A 15,797-nucleotide genomic window follows, 5' to 3' on the forward strand; every position below is an offset into this window, starting at 1 on the left:
CTACCGCACCGGCACCGCTCCAGTTCCCCGGCACCGCTCCAGTTCCCCGGCACCGGCACCGCTCCAATTCCCTGGCACCGGCACCGCTCCAATTCCCCGGCACCGGCACCGCTCCAATTCCCCGGTACCGGCACCGGCACCGCTCCAATTCCCCGGCACCGGCATCGGCACCGCTCCAATTCCCCGGCACCGGCACCGCTCCAATTCCTCGGCACCGGCACGGACTCCTCTCCCATTCGCCCTCCTCGATACCGGCACCGGCTCCGCTCCAACTCCCCCCCGCTCGGCACCGGCACCGCTCCCACTCCACCAGCACCGGCACCGCTCCAACCCTTTTCCTGCACCGGCACCGGCACCGGCAGCTCTCCAGCCCTCCCGTGCTCCGGACCGCTCCAACCCTCTCCTGCTCCGGAACCGGCTCCAGCATCCGCCCCGCTCCGGTGCCGGTCCCGCTCCAGCCGCTCTCCGGTGCCGGTCCCGCTCCGGTGCCGGCCCCGCTCCGCTCGCAGCCCGGCCCCGTTCCCGGAGAGGCCCCGCGGCTCCCGCAGCACCGCCCCTGCTCTGCCCCGCAGGAAGGAGGAAGGGACGCGGCAGGAGGGAGAGCGACCTGCTCGGCGGCCGGTGAGTGCCGGGGTGACCCCGCCCGGGCCGGGGACCCTGCTCGCCCCCCCAGCCCCTCCGGGAGTCCTGCTCGCCCCCCCAGCCCCTCCGGGAGTCCTGCTCGCCCCCCCAGCCCCTCCGGGTCCACCGCCGCTGTTTTTGGGACTGGCGGGGCACGAAGTGCGAGGGGAGGGGAGAGTTGGAGGTACGGAGAGGCAGGGTTCAGCTCGGTACGGGTTTGGACCTTGGTGCTCCCTGGTGAGGGAGATTCCTGTGCGTGTTTGGTCCTAAATCTGTTTCAGGGAGCCCCGGTCAAGCCCAGTATTGAATTTTGATGGGCATCCCTGGGTCCCGCTGTGAGGGGCCTGGGGGGATTCTTTGAGCGTGGAAGTGCCCGGGGGTGACACCCAGGGTCTGTCCGGTGGGAGGGAGCCCTGCCCCGGGCTGGCAGCTCGGCATTCCCCTGGCGCTGCAGTTTTTGGAGGCTGTCACAATCAGCTGCATCTCTCCAGCGCTGCCTGTTGCTGTGACAAGTTCCCGGGGGTGTGCCCCAGAATGTGTCCCCCCCTCTTTGTCCCCAGACAGCCCCTTGAGAGCTGCCCTCCGTGCCAGGCCAGCCTGAAAAGCTTTAACAGCCTCGTCTCTCGGTGAAAACAACCTGGGCCGAGCGTGTTGGCACAATGGTGGCATCAGCTCTGAAAGGAAGAAAGAATCAGGGTCAGGCCTGGGGCTGCTGGCGCTGGGTTTTGTGCTGTGCATCAAGGAAAGCAGCGGTGAAATGTGATGTGTGCTGGGCTTGGAGATGGTGCCTGAAGGGGGGAAAGCTTTGAGCAAGCATCAGGCAGAAAGTTGCAGCCTCTGGATGAGGTTTGTGAAAGGGCAAGAGCCGTCAAACAGGGCCCTGTGAGGGACTGGGATTAATTAATTCCCTCCTCGGTGGTGTGGGGCAGATTTGGGGTGTGGAGCTGGGATGTGCCAACACGTGGGGCTGAGATGTGGTCAGTGCAAGCAGAGTCCTGTTCTCCAGCCTCACGAGGCTGTGACAGCAGGGAGAGGTCGGGAGAAGCAGTTCCCATGATCCTGAAGAGATTCCCTCCAGGAATCTGGCCATTGGGTAATGGACATGGTGTCAGCAGGCACACACGGGTGGCACAGAAATCTCAGTGCGTTTGTGGTGTGGAGCATCCTTTCCTCCCTGGGAAAAGGTGGGACGGGATGTCCAAGAGTCCCAGAAGGAAGAGGAAGGAACAGGAGGGCACCTGGCTCACCCCATCCATGGAACTTCCTCGGTGTGTGAGGCACCCAGCTCAGAGTTTGCTGATTCTCAGGCTCTCTGTCTCAATCTCTCTCTGCCAGAAGATTTCTGAGCAAGTTTTGGTGCCCGTGCTCCAGGCAGGGCTCACAGATCTGTTCCCAAGTTCCCAGGCTTACTCACTCACACTGGAAAATATCAGTACCACGTCCAAATGGGAGCAGTTAATAAATGAGTAGTGGAACAACCTCGCCAGAAATCCTGGGAGTTCCTCCTCTCTCTCATCCTGCTGGGATAGAGAGGAAGAGAGAAAAAATTACAACTAATCAGGGCTCTGGAGATCTCCCCCTGTCCATGGCCTTGCCAGGGATTCTGCCTGGCCTTGGCCACGTCACCGCCGTGTCCCCACGTCTGAGTTCCCCCTTCTGCTAACTCCTGACCTTGCTTTGTTCTCAGGGCTTTGCTCCCTGAGCTCTGCAGAGCCCTGGGATGCTGGCAGGGATGGGAAGCACTGAATCCTCATCTCCATGCCGTGGAGAGCCCTTTCACTGAGGCAGCTCTTTGTGGAGCCCTGAATGGACCCTTCAGAGAGGCTGTGCTGGTGACAGAGTGACAGAGAGAAGGGATGGTGTCACACATTGCTAGTTACAGGTGGCTGAAGTGCAGCTGGCTGCTTTTTATTGGCTTCCAAACGAGCTGCTTTAAATCTTGAGCTGCTGCCTCCCATCTGCATTCCTTGCCAGTGTCACTTGTGCCCTGGGGACAGGCTGGGGTGCAGAGGGTGCTGAAGGGGACAGTCAGTGTCACTTGTGCCCTGGGGACAGGCTGGGGTGCAGAGGGTGCTGCAGGGGACAGTGTCACTTGTCCCCTAGGGACAGGCTGGGCTGCAGAGGGGACAGTTTTTGCCTTCCCTCACTGGCACTGGACCCAGAGCAGGCAGATGAGAGCAGCTGCATTTTGCAGAGGGTAAAACACAGAGGCAAAATGGCTCAAGGTGCTGCAGGGAGCTCTGCTGAGTTTAGATCTCCCAAATCCAGGAGAATCCTTCCGTTCTCCCTGTCCCACCACCTGGTCAGGCAGAACCCTGGGTGTCCAGTCACCATGTGAATTAAAATATCCACGTTGCAGTTTCTACTGAGACCATCATCCCCTTGGTCTGGCCTTCTGGAGAGAAATGAATGTTTGGTCAATGCCTGTAAACCCTGGGACATTCCTCTGGCTTCCACCAAGCTGGGGTTTGGGCCAGGAGGGCTGAGAATCTCCAGAAAAGCTGGGATCTGTTTGTTTGGAGTCATGTCCAAGAAGAGTAAGAGTTTCCAAAAGGGCTCAGGCTCAGTAGGAGCCTCCCAGATTCTCCTTCTGTCCTCAGGGAAATTGAGGCAGCTCCTTCAGGCAGCAGGACGGGGGAGCTTGGCTCAGCTCCGAGGAGATCCCAAGCCTGGAGTGAGTTCTGCTGTGTAATTCATGTGCTGACACCCCGAAAGCTCAGCTCAGCTGGGCTGGGTTTGCCTCTGTGCAGGCAGGGAAGCGCTGAGAGGGCTCTCTTGGAGAAGGGACTTTGCTGGCAGTGAACCCTGTCCAGGCAGAGCTTTGCCCTGCTGGCTTTGCTCTCCGCTAAATCCACTGGCTCCTGCTGTTTGTCCAGGAAACCTGATGGCAGGAAGCAGCCTGTTGATGGATGTGGCCCAGATCCCAATCTGGTGAACAATTAACTTTGCAGAGTGCTCTGTAATCAGCCCGAGCATCTTTTGCCCTCTCCCAGTCTCCCAGCCCAGCTCTCCTTCCAAGGCAGCAGCGTTTTGCCCGCAGCCAGTGCTGCTCATCTGCTGCTTGTTTGCTCAGTCGCTCCCAATCTCTGCCTCCTATCTCTTGTCTGGCTGGAAGAGAAACTGGAAACTGCTGCAGGATGATTTTGGAGGCAGGGAGCAGCACGGGAAGCCCTGGCAGAGGGCTGGGGTTCATCTGTGCTGCTGCCACCGCTGCCACCTCTCATCTGTCTGCTCGTCCGTCACCTCCCTCCCTCCACACAGCTCCTGCCAACCCCATTCTCAGAGCTTTCCCTTTCCTCCTGCCTTTCCCTGCTCTTTTAGGGATGAGCTCCAGGCCACCACAGGATTTTCCCAGCTGCATTCTTCACCAGGAATTGCCCACATCTCTTCCTGATCCCTGCTGGGAACCTGGACATTCCTTCCCAACCCTGAGCAGCAGCTCTGGGTGCAGAGTGCAGCTCCAGGGGGAGTGCAGCTCCAGGGATGCAGCTCAGGAAGCAGGAGGATGCTCCAGGGGCAGGCAGGACTGTGGGGATGCAGCTCAGGAAGCAGGAGGATGCTCCAGGGGCAGGCAGGACTGTGGGGATGCAGCTCAGGAAGCAGGAGAATGCTCCAGGTGCAGGCAGGACTGCAGGGATGCAGCTCAGGAAGCAGGAGGATGCTCCAGGGGCAGGCAGGACCTGCAGGGATGCAGCTCAGGAAGCAGGAGGATGCTCCAGAAGGAATCAGGACTGCAGGGATGCAGCTCAGGAAGCAGGAGGATGTTCCAGGTGCAGGCAGGACTGTGGGGATGCAGCTCAGGAAGCAGGAGAATGCTCCAGGTGGAGGCAGGACTGCGGGGATGCAGCTCAGGAAGCAGGAGAATGCTCCAGGTGCAGGCAGGACTGTGGGGATGCAGCTCAGGAAGCAGGAGGATGCTCCAGGGGCAGGCAGGACCTGCAGGATGCAGCTCAGGAAGCAGGAGGATGCTCCAGAAGGAATCAGGACTGTGGGGATGCAGCTCAGGAAGCAGGAGAATGCTCCAGGCACTCTCTCCAGTGAGCTGGATCCCGCTGCCAGCACCAGCAATTCCCCCTTTGGTTGTGGCTTTTGTTCCCATTTTCTGCAGTCCCTGCCACCCCCGGGGGTGCTGGGGGCAGAAATAACTTGGGAGGTGTTCAGAGAGGGCTGTTTGAGCTGCTGTTGGCAAGGATTGCTGCTTTTTGGGATCCAGGAGCAGCTCAGATGGGACATTGCAGGGATCTCAGCTGGGTTTGCTTCCCTTTCCTCTCCCTGTGTGGGTTCAAAGCAGGGACAATTCCTCGTTTGTCACCGTGACCCCTCCATCCCTGGGGCCTGCAGGCACTGCCACAACAAAAATCATAAATTGAGTGGTGAATTCCCAGCTCAGAGCTGTCAGAGCTCGGTCCCTGTCACCTCTGCTGGGACACCTGGATCACCTGAGCTGCTGCTGAGATGCAGAGAGGGGGAAAAGAGGAGGGAGTGGGGTTGGAATCTCTGCCCTTTCCTGAGTGCCTGGGAAGGGAGAGCTCCTGTGGGCAGCTGGAAGGACGCTGCTAATGAGGACACTCCCATTAATGGCATTTTTAGTTCATTATTTTGTTAGTTTTAAAGTTTTTCCCTGATTAATTTTATTGGCGACACCCAAACCTTGCACCGCCCTTGTCATCTTCATTTATCAGCTGGGAAACTGAGGCACGGAGTTTATTCCTGGGGTTGGGAAAATCCCATCACTGGCAGCTCTGGATCTCAAACCTGAGACCTAAAACTCTCTCCAGGATGTGTTGGTGTGAATCAAACAGCTCCTGTCTCGCTGTGCTCTGGGTTTTATGAATTTAATTCATCTTTTGGGCAGCTTTTCAGTGGTTTTATTATTGAACCCTCTCCATGAACCCTCTCCCTCTTCTTCCCCAATCCCTGAAATCCTCAGCCATTTCCTTTAAAACAACCCAAATTTTCCCAGCTGGAGTGGGGCAGGGCACTGGCTTTGAGCAGTTTTTTTGTGGTGATTTTGCCTTGAATCGTTCCATTTAATAGGAGAGGCTGCTGAAGGCAACCATAAACACCAAAACCCCCAAAGAAATCAAAATGTGCCTTTTTTGGGAAGCAGGGAAACATTCCCAGCGTTCCTTCTATTTCTGCTCTTTCTCCATTTTGATTTTAATGGTTTATTTTCTATTTAATTATTCGGGCAGCATTAATGTGCTGGTCACTCAGGGGTTGGGATTCCTGATCCTGGGGGGATTTATCCTCAAAACACCCCCCAGCTTTTCCCTCTCTCCTGTTGCTCCCAGCACTTCCCACTCTCGGAGCCGTGGCTTTTTTTAGTTGTTAAATCTGACAAGGTTTGTGAGCAGGAGCCTCGATTCTGCACTCGGGAACATGCACAGGAATATAAATTCAGCACTTTGGGGCTTTTTTTCCTGCATTCCAGCATGGAACATCACCTGGAGCTTGGATTCATGCCATCTATGACTGGAATTATTGGGTGGAAAACCTTTTAGGATGGTGGTTTAAGGGCCAAGCCTGTGCTGGAGCAAATGTAGATCCAGAGGGATCCTCAGGAGATCTCAGGAATTGAGGATGCAGCCCTGATCCAGTGGATCCATGATCCATAAACCACAGAACCAAGGAAATGGTCTTGGTGTGCCTGGGGACTCTGAGGAGGAGGAGGAGGCAGAACCGGAGGGTTTGGTTATACCCAGACTGGTTTGTGTCTGGTACAAATTAAAATGCAAGGAGAGTCTCTGTGTGCCCCACACTGTGCCCGCCACAGCCTCTGCTGGGCAGGGGCTCCCAAAGGCCCTGGGGAGAGCAGGAGCAGCAGGAGCTGCCCCACTGCTGTCCCATCATTGTCCCATCTCTGCCCCATCACAGTCCCATCACTGTCCCACTGCTGTCCCATCACTGTCCCACTGCTGTCCCATCATTGTCCCACTGCTGTCCCATCATTGTCCCATCATTGTCCCATCTCTGCCCCATCACAGTCCCATCACTGTCCCACTGCTGTCCCATCATTATCCTATTGTTATCCCATCACTGCCCCATCTCTGTCCCATATTGTCCCATGCTGTCCCTCACTGTCCCATCACCACCCATCTGCCCCATAATTGTTATCCATCTCTGTCCCATCACTGTCCCATTGTTATCCTATCACTGCCCCATCACTGTCCTCTCACTGTCCCATCACTGTCCCTTCATTATCCTGTCACAGTCCCATCACTGCCCCATAATTGTTATCCCATCACTGTCCCATCTCTGTCCCCTCACTGTCCCATCTCTGTCCCCTCACTGTCCCATGCTCTCCCATCACTGCTCCATCACTGTCCCGTTGTTATCCCATTTCTGTCCCATGCTGTCCCCTCCCTCCCGTGGGTGTCCTGTCCCTGCAGAGCCTGGCTGGGATCTTCTGGATTCCCCCAAATTCCCCACAGGGGGATGGGCAGAGCCATTTCCTCAGAAAAGTGCCTGGAAAAGGCCCAATTGGGGCATTTTAATTCCAGGCAAACACAGCAGAGCATCCGAGGGGGAAGGAGCATTTTCATAAATCACCATTAGCAGCACGGGTGCTGTTTAAGCACTTAATCCCTCCCAATCCCCCCTGATTAACGATTAATTGTGCCACTAATTGCGCTATCATAGCATGGCAGGCCCAGCCTGCAGCTGGCACAGGCAGCCACACCAGTGCTGAACCACAGCTGGGAGCACTGGGAGACCCTGCTGAGAGGGCCTGGGCCAAAATCCCTCCTCTGTTCAAACCTCAGGGTTTTAATCCTGCCTTATCTCCAGCGTTTCCTTATCAGCTGGGAGGCAGGAGAGGAGCATTGGATGCACTTGGAACAGCCTTGCTCGGTGTCATCCCTTTTTTAACATGGATTTTCCTCCACTCCTGTGAAAACCACATGGGAATTCTTCTATGTTTTCATTTGGAAGCAGGGGGAAAGAACAATATTTGAATTTATTTTCAATATTTTCTGCTTCTGATGGCTGCAGTGTCCAAGGCCTCTCTCCCTGACAGTGCCCAAGGCCCTGCTCAGTGTCATCCCTTTTTTAACATGGATTTTCCTCCACTCCTGTGAAAACCACATGGGAATTCATCTATATTTTCATTTGGAGTAGGGAGGAAAGCACAATATAGGAGTTTATTTCCATTATTTTTACATTTTTGATCCCCATTTAATGCACAGCAGGCTGCAGGCCAGTGCCTCTCTCCCTGACAGTGCCCAAGGCCCTGCTCGGTGTCATCCCTTTTTTAGTCTGGATTTTCCTCCACTCCTGTGAAAATCACATGTAAATTCCTCTGTTTTGATTTGGACTGGGGGGAAAAGCACAATATATGAATTTATTTTCATTATTTTCTACTTCTAATGCCTCATTTACACACAGCAGGCTGCAGTGTCCAAGGCCTCTCTCCCTGACAGTGCCCAAGGCCCTGCTCAGTGTCGTCCCTTTTTTAACATGGATTTTCCTCCACTCCTGTGAAAACCACATGGAAATTCTTCTATGTTTTGAGTTGGAGGCAGGGGGAAAGCACAATATTTGAATTTATTTCTGTTATTTTTACATTTCTGATGCCTCTTTTACACGCAGCAGGCTGCAGTGTTCAAGGCCTCTCTCTCCCTGACAGTGCCCAAGGCCCTGCTCGGTGTCATCCCTTTTTTAACATGGATTTTCCTCCACTCCTCTGAAAACCACATGGGAATTCATCTATATTTTCATTTGCAGTAGGGAGGAAAGCACAATATATGAGTTTATTTCCATTATTTTTTATATTTTTGATCACCATTTAATGCACAGCAGGCTGCAGGCCAGTGCCTCTCTCCCTGACAGTGCCCAAGGCCCTGCTCAGTGTCATCCCTTTTTTAGTCTGGATTTTCCTCCACTCCTGTGAAAATCACATGTAAATTCCTCTGTTTTGATTTGGACTGGGGGGGAAAGCACAATATATGAATTTATTTTCATTATTTTCTACTTCTAATGCCTCATTTACACACAGCAGGCTGCAGTGTCCAAGGCCTCTCTCCCTGACAGTGCCCAAGGCCCTGCTCAGTGTCATCCCTTTTTTAACATAGATTTTCCTCACTCCTCTGAAAACCACATGGGAATTCTTCTATGTTTTCATTTGGAAGCAGGGGGAAAGCACAATATTTGAATTTATTTCTGTTATTTTTACGTTTCTGATGCCTCTTTTACACACAGCAGGCTGCAGTGTTCAAGGCCTCTCCTCTCTCTGACAGTGCCCAAGGCCCTGCTCGGTGTCATCCCTTTTTTAGGGTGGATTTTCCTCCACTCCTGTGAAAACCACATGGGAATTCTTCTATATTTTCATTTGGACTAGGGAGGAAAGCACAATATAGGAGTTTATTTCCATTATTTTTACATTTTTGATCTCTATTTAATGCCCAGCAGGCTGCAGGCCAGTGCCTCTCTCCCTGACAGTGCCCAAGGCCCTGCTCAGTGTCATCCCTTTTTTAGTCTGGATTTTCCTCCATTTCCATGAAAACCACATGGGAATTCCTCCATGTTTCCATTTGGAGGGGCAGGGGGAGCACAATATTTGAATTTATTTCCTTTATTTTCCTGTGAAAACCACATGGAAATTCCTCTATATTTTGGTTTGGAGTGGGGGAAAAGCACAATATATTAATTTATTTCCATTATTTTCTGCTTCTGATGCCTTTTTTATGCCCAGCAGGCTGCAGTGTCCAAGGCCTGGGGGCCCAGCCATGACTTTTCCTGGGGGAGATCCCTCTCTTTCCCTCTGTTATCTCACTCTGGGCTCTGTTATCTCTCCAAGGCTTGTGCAGGAACCAGCCTGGCTTGTCAAGGGCATCGGGGCTCCCTCCCCCAGTGATGCTTTTACAGCAGAGAGAAGCTGGGTTTGGAGTGAAGCGGAAAAAAAAAAATTAAAATTAAAATATTATTATTAAATAAATTACATTAAATATGTTATTTAATAATATTAAAATTAAATATCCATGTTATTTAATATTAGAATATTTTAACATTTCTATTTATTCAAATATTCAAATATGAAAAGGAAAATTCATGCTTTTCAGCCCCACCAATGTATTTGCTTTGTCTACGAGTGACACCACAGCTTTGAGGACACGGGGCTGGCCTTGGCTGGGTGGCACAGATGGCATTTACAGTTTAACGAGGAGCAAGGTTTATCCAAACACTCCGTGCTCACCCGGGCTCCCAGACTGGCCTGAGAGGTTTCCTCCCCAGGAAAGGGATCAGAGCTTGCACTGAGGCAGGAATAATCTGTTTATTGCACTTGGGAGCTCTCTGTTCTGTTGCTTTTTTCTTAACTTGAAAAAAGTGAAATTGGAGATCATTTTAATAAGGAGGTAACATAAAACTGGATTTTTGTGGGAAGGTTTTTCAGGGGCAGTTATGGAAAAGTTTCATTTTTTAGGGGAAAAGCAAGGACTGGGATGATCCCTTCCCTTACCTGGGAAGCAGAGCCAGGCCAGGAGGGTCTCACAGACCCCACAGACCCCACAGACCCCTAAGACCCTACAGACCCCACAGACCCCATAGATCCCACAGACCCCACTGACCCCACAGACCCCACAGACCCCACATCTCACCCAGCTGGGGCTCTGAGATCATCAGGATGAAAGGTGCTGCAGGATTTCTCTTTCTAGGAGAAAGGGATAAAAAAAAAAGTATATATTTATATTTATATTTATATACTTTATTAATATTATTTATAAACACTTATATTAATATATTTTTATAGTTTTATATTTTTATATTTTTATATTTATATTTTATAAATTATAAAAATATATAAAATAAATTTTTATATATATTATATTATATTATATTATATTATATTATATTATATTATATTATATTATATATATCAATATATTTATTTTTATTTTTATAATTTAGATATAAATAATATTTATATAATTTTTATATATTTATATTTAAACATTCATTCATTTTCTATAATTATAAATATAATTCTTTATATATTTATAACTATATAAATATATGTATCTAGTTATAAATATATGTATCTCGTTATAAATATATTTATATAGTTATAAATAATTATATTTATATATTTATTTAAATAACAATAATACTGCTCACAGCCCCTGCTGTGCTTTGAAACCCTCTGGTCCCTCAAAAATCGGCTCCTCCTCACCCCCTCCCTGTGGCTGCTTTTCCTTCCCATCCCAGGTGTAAATATGGGATATTCCTCACACACAGGGCCCTCCAAGGATGGGTGCAGGGCTGGTTTAAGGTTTAATCCCAGCTTAGTGCAGCCCGGGCAGGAGCCTGGCAGGGTTTGCTCCCTCCCTCCCAACCACGTGTCCCTCGCAGGGCTTTAAATAAATCAGATTTCCAACCCTTCAGCCCAGGGGGTTTTGTGCCTTTAATGCCAAACTGTGGCACTGCTGCTCCGGAACTTTGTCCTGGGGGAAGGCCAGGCCATGGCTGGGAGTGACTGGAGCAGGGACAGGAGGTCAGCAGCACCTTCCCCTCTCATTCCATCCCTGCTCTGCAGGAAGATCTGCCCCAGGGAGGTTTGGGCTGGTTCAGGAGCTGAGGAGCTGCTGGAGCAGAGCTGGGATCCTGCTGGGAGAGGAGGGAGCTTTAATCCCACTGAAGGCTCTCCAGCTCTTCCTCAGGATGTGGAAATCCAGGCTGTGGAGCAAAACAGGCCTCAGAGATTTCAGGGTTTTTTTCAGCAGCACCTTCCCCTCTCATTCCATCCCTGCTCTGCAGGAAGATCTGCCCCAGGGAGGTTTGGGGCTGGTTCAGGAGCAGTGGCAGCTCCGAGGACGTGGAGCAGAGCTGGGATCCTGCTGGGAGAGGAGGGAGCTTTAATCCCACTGAAGGCTCTCCAGATCTTCCTCAGGATGTGGAAATCCAGGCTGTGGAGCAAACAGGCCTCAGAGATTTCAGGTTTTTTTCACCTGTATTTCCACTTTCCCCTCTCATTCCTTCCCTCCTCTGCAGGAAGATCTGCCCCAGGGAGGTTTGGGGCTGGTTCAGGAGCTGAGGAGCTGCTGGAGCAGAGCTGGGATCCTGCTGGGAGAGGAGGGAGCTTTAATCCCACTGAAGGCTCTCCAGATCTTCCTTAGGATGTGGAAATCCAGGCTGTGGAGAAACAGGCAGAGATTTCAGGGTTTTTTCACCTGGATTTCCACTTTCCCCTCTCATTCCATCCCTGCTCTGCAGGGAGATCTGCCCCAGGGAGGTTTGGGGCTGGTTCAGGTGCAGTGGCAGCTCCGAGGAGCTGCTGGAGCAGAGCTGGGATGAGGAGGAAGGATTAATCCCACTGAAGGCTCTCCAGCTCTTCCTTAGGATGTGGAAATCCAGGTGTCTCCAGTCTGTGGAGTGAAACAGGCAGAGATTTCAGGGTTTTCCAAGTCCTTTTGTCAAGACAAAACATTTCCAGTCTCCTCGAAAACCCATGGCAAAGAGCCAAGCTCTTAATTGCTCCAAGTGCTTCTCCTCCACAGAAACCTGGGGTTTTGTTTAGATTCCAACTGTTTTGTGGTTGTTTTTTGTTTTTTTTTTTCTGGGAAATTTAATCCTGTCCAGAGCCTTCGAGGCCAGGATCTCTCTGGAAAGGCTTTTCCCAAGGATCTGGCTTCCCCTTCTTCACTGTTTCTGTGCTGCTCTCTGTCCCCCTCCTTTCCCGTGGGCCAGAGGTGGCTGCATTTCTCAAATTCCACGGGGCTGTCGGGTGTCCAGGATGTCATTCCTGCTGCTTTAAATATCTTTTTGGAAAGGGGAGCTGGGCTGGAATCCCTGTGCCCAGCTGTCCCTGCCGAGCTGTGTCACCCCCACCCCGGGTCAAACCCAGCTCCTGGGGCCCCTCTCACCCTGCAGCTCAAGGGATTCCTTTCCCAAATATCCTCATTTTGTGCCCAGACTTCCTTCCAGCCTTGTTCTCCTGTACCAGGAAGAGGCCTTGGGGCATGGGAGGAAAATTCCTGTTCAGTAGAGAGTGGAAAACCTTTTCCACTTCCAGCCTTTCTGAGCAAACCAGCAGGGCAGGGCACCTGCTGATCCAGGGGCTGTGAGTCCCTGAGTGCAGGAATCCTCTGAACCCTCAGAACCCTCACAATCCTCAGAACCCTCAGAACCCTCACAACCCTCAGAATTGTGTCCTTAGGGAGAAATTCCTGCTCAAAGTTTTGCTGGCATTTCCCACTTCCAGCCTTTCTGGAGTGAGCCAGCAGGGCAGGGCACCTGCTGATCCAGGGGCTGTGAGTCCCTGAGTGCAGGGATCCTCTGAGCCCTCAGAATCCTCAGAACCCTCACAATCCTCAGAATCCTCAGAACCCTCAGAACCCTCATAATCCTCAGAATCCTCAGAACCCTCAGAATTGTGTCCAAGGGAGAAATTCCTGCTCAGAGTTTTGCTGGCATTTCCCACTTCCAGCCTTTCTGAGCAAACCAGCAGGGCAGGGCACCTGCTGATCCAGGGGCTGTGAATCTCTGAGTGCAGGAATCCTCTGAATCCTCTGAGCCCTCAGAATCCTCAGAACCCTCACAACCCTCAGAATCCTCAGAACCCTCAGAATTGTGTCTGAGGGAGAAATTCCTGCTCAAAGTTTTGCTGGCATTTCCCACTTCCAGCCCTTCTGAGCAAACCAGCAGGGCAGGGCACCTGCTGATCCAGGGGCTGTGAGTCCCTGAGTGCAGGGATCCTCAGAACCCTCAGAATCCAGGCTGCTCCCACCCCGGGGATGCTGCAGTACCAGGGAAGCACTGACACGACCCCGGCAGGGTGGGGACAGTGCCAGCCCTGAGCTGCCCCAGCACTGGGCTGGCCCAAGTGGCCAGCAGTGGCCCCATTGTTGCTGCAGCTGAGCCCTGGCCACTTCTCCCAGGTTAGGGAATAAGTGCCCAGTGTTCTGAGCTGCTGGAATAATGGCTGGCATTGGGATGGCTCGCTCAGAGCTGCCCTGAGCTCACCAGGAGCTGAGGGAGAGCTGAGGGCACAGAGAAAGGCAAAATATCCCGGGGCAGAACAAAGGTCCTTTGTGTGCTCCCGTTACTGGGCTCCTTGTCAGCTCCCAGCCCGGGTGGGAATGTGCATCCAGCAAGGGCTGCCCTTCCCTCCCACCCTGCAGCCAGCACAGGTTGGAATCCCATCCCTGGGAGAGGCCAAGGGCAGCTTGGAGCAACCTGGCGTGGTGGGAGATGTCCCTGCTGATGGGAATGGGATGGGCTCTAAGATCCCTGTCCATGGAAATGGGATGGGCTCTAAGATCCCTGTTTATGGGAATGGGATGAGCTCTAAGATCCCTGTCCATGGAAATGGGATGGGCTCTAAGATCCCTGTCCATGGAAATGGGATGGGCTCTAAGATCCCTGTTTATGGGAATGGGATGGGCTCTAAGATCCCTGTTCATGGAAATGGGATGGGCTCTAAGATCCCTGCTGATGGGAATGGGATAGGCTCTAAGATCCCTGTTTATGGGAATGGGATGGGCTCTAAGATCCCTGTTTATGGGAATGGGATGGGCTCTAAGATCCCTGCTGATGGGAATGGGATAGGCTCTAAGATCCCTGTTTATGGGAATGGGATGGGCTCTAAGATCCCTGTTTATGGGAATGGGATGGGCTCTAAGATCCCTGTTCATGGAAATGGGATGGGCTCTAAGATCCCTGCTGATGGGAATGGGATGGGCTCTAAGATCCCTGTTTATAGGAATGGGATGAGCTCTAAGATCCCTGTTCATGGAATTGGGAGGAGCTCTAAGATCCCTGCTGATGGGAGTGGGATGAACTCTAAGATCCCTGTTTATAGGAATGGGATGGGCTCTAAGATCCCTGTTTATGGGAATGGGATGAACTCTAAGATCCCTGTTTATGGAAATGGGATGGGCTCTAAGGTCCCTGTCCATGGGAATGGGATGAGCTCTAAGATCCCTGTCCATGGAGATGGGATGAGCTCTAAGATCCCTGTTTATGGGAATGGGATGAGCTCTAAGATCCCTGTTTATGGAAATGGGATGAGCCTCAAGATCCCTGCTGATGGGAATGGGATGGGCTCTAAGATCCCTGTTTATGGGAATGGGATGGGCTCTAAGATCCCTGTTTATGGGAATGGGATGGGCTCTAAGATCCCTGCTGATGGGAATGGGATGAGCCCCAAGATCCCTGTTTATGGGAATGGGATGAGCTCTAAGATCCCTGTTTATGGGAATGGGATGAGCTCTAAGATCCCTGTTTATGGGAATGGGATGAGCTCTAAGATCCCTGTTTATGGGAATGGGATGAGCCCCAAGATCCCTGTTTATGGGAATGGGATGAGCTCCAAAATCCCTGCCCATGGGGATGGGATGGGCTCTAGTCTCTCCCAGCCCAATCCATTCTGTGCTTCCATGAGTCTGTAATGACCTGCAGGAAGTTTCCATGGATCCACCCCAGTTCTCCTGACTCTCAGAAGGTGGCTTTGCCTGCCTCATCGTCTCTTAACAAGGAATTCCCGACTGGAATTCTGCAGGGGGGGATGGGAACGCTGTGAGCCCAGGGTCTCACCTCCCAGGGGAATTCAAACCAGCTGACAGGGAGGGAGGGAGGGAGGGGGGAGGATGCCTTGCCATCATTCCTGATTTATCCCTGTGGCATTCCAAGAGAGCCCAAGGAAATGAGATAAGAATTGTTTTCTTTTTCTCGGAGGCTTCTCAGCTTCCCAGGAGAGAAATCCTGGGCGAAGGGATTTTAACAGAGAAGGCTGGATATCAGGAAAAGGTTTTTTACAGAAAGAATGATAAAGTTCTGGAATGTTCTGCCTGGGGAGGTGGTGGAGTCCCCATGCCTGGGGGTGTTTAACAGAGCCTGGATGTGGCACTGGGTGCCAGGGGTGAGTTGAGGTGTTGGGGCTGGGTTGGACTCGATGATCTTTAAGGTCTCTTCCAACCTGGTGATTCTGTGAATTCTGTGAATTCCAGCGGGGTTGGTTGGGCCCTGCAGCCACACACGGGGTTGCAGGATTGCCGTGTTTGCTGAGCAAATAAAAGCTCCACGAGGAGGAGCAGAATTCCCCATTTCTCCAGTGAATCGATGCCCCCTCACAGCCGGGAGCACCAAGTGCTGAATAGGGCTTTTCAGTTTGCCTTGTAAACACAACTGGTAATCTCTCCGGGGATTAAAAAATTAAGAAAGAAATAAACAAAAAACGGTTT

At 51.9% G+C, this 15,797-nt stretch overlaps 1 protein-coding gene across 2 annotated transcripts in view; it reads left to right on the top strand.

Annotated features, from left to right (window-relative positions):
* The first annotated feature begins 487 nt into the window (after positions 1–487).
* Positions 488–15,797, top strand: part of CDK18 (cyclin dependent kinase 18) — a 42,593-nt gene continuing 27,283 nt past the window's right edge. For both annotated transcript variants that reach the window (XR_009489400.1, XM_059867436.1), the window contains exon 1: positions 488–621. The gene's annotated coding sequence lies outside the window, so the exon portion shown is untranslated. The remainder of the gene's footprint in view (positions 622–15,797) is intronic.

This window comes from Haemorhous mexicanus, chromosome 25, assembly GCF_027477595.1.
Source record: "Haemorhous mexicanus isolate bHaeMex1 chromosome 25, bHaeMex1.pri, whole genome shotgun sequence".
Taxonomy (NCBI): Eukaryota; Metazoa; Chordata; class Aves; order Passeriformes; family Fringillidae; genus Haemorhous; species Haemorhous mexicanus.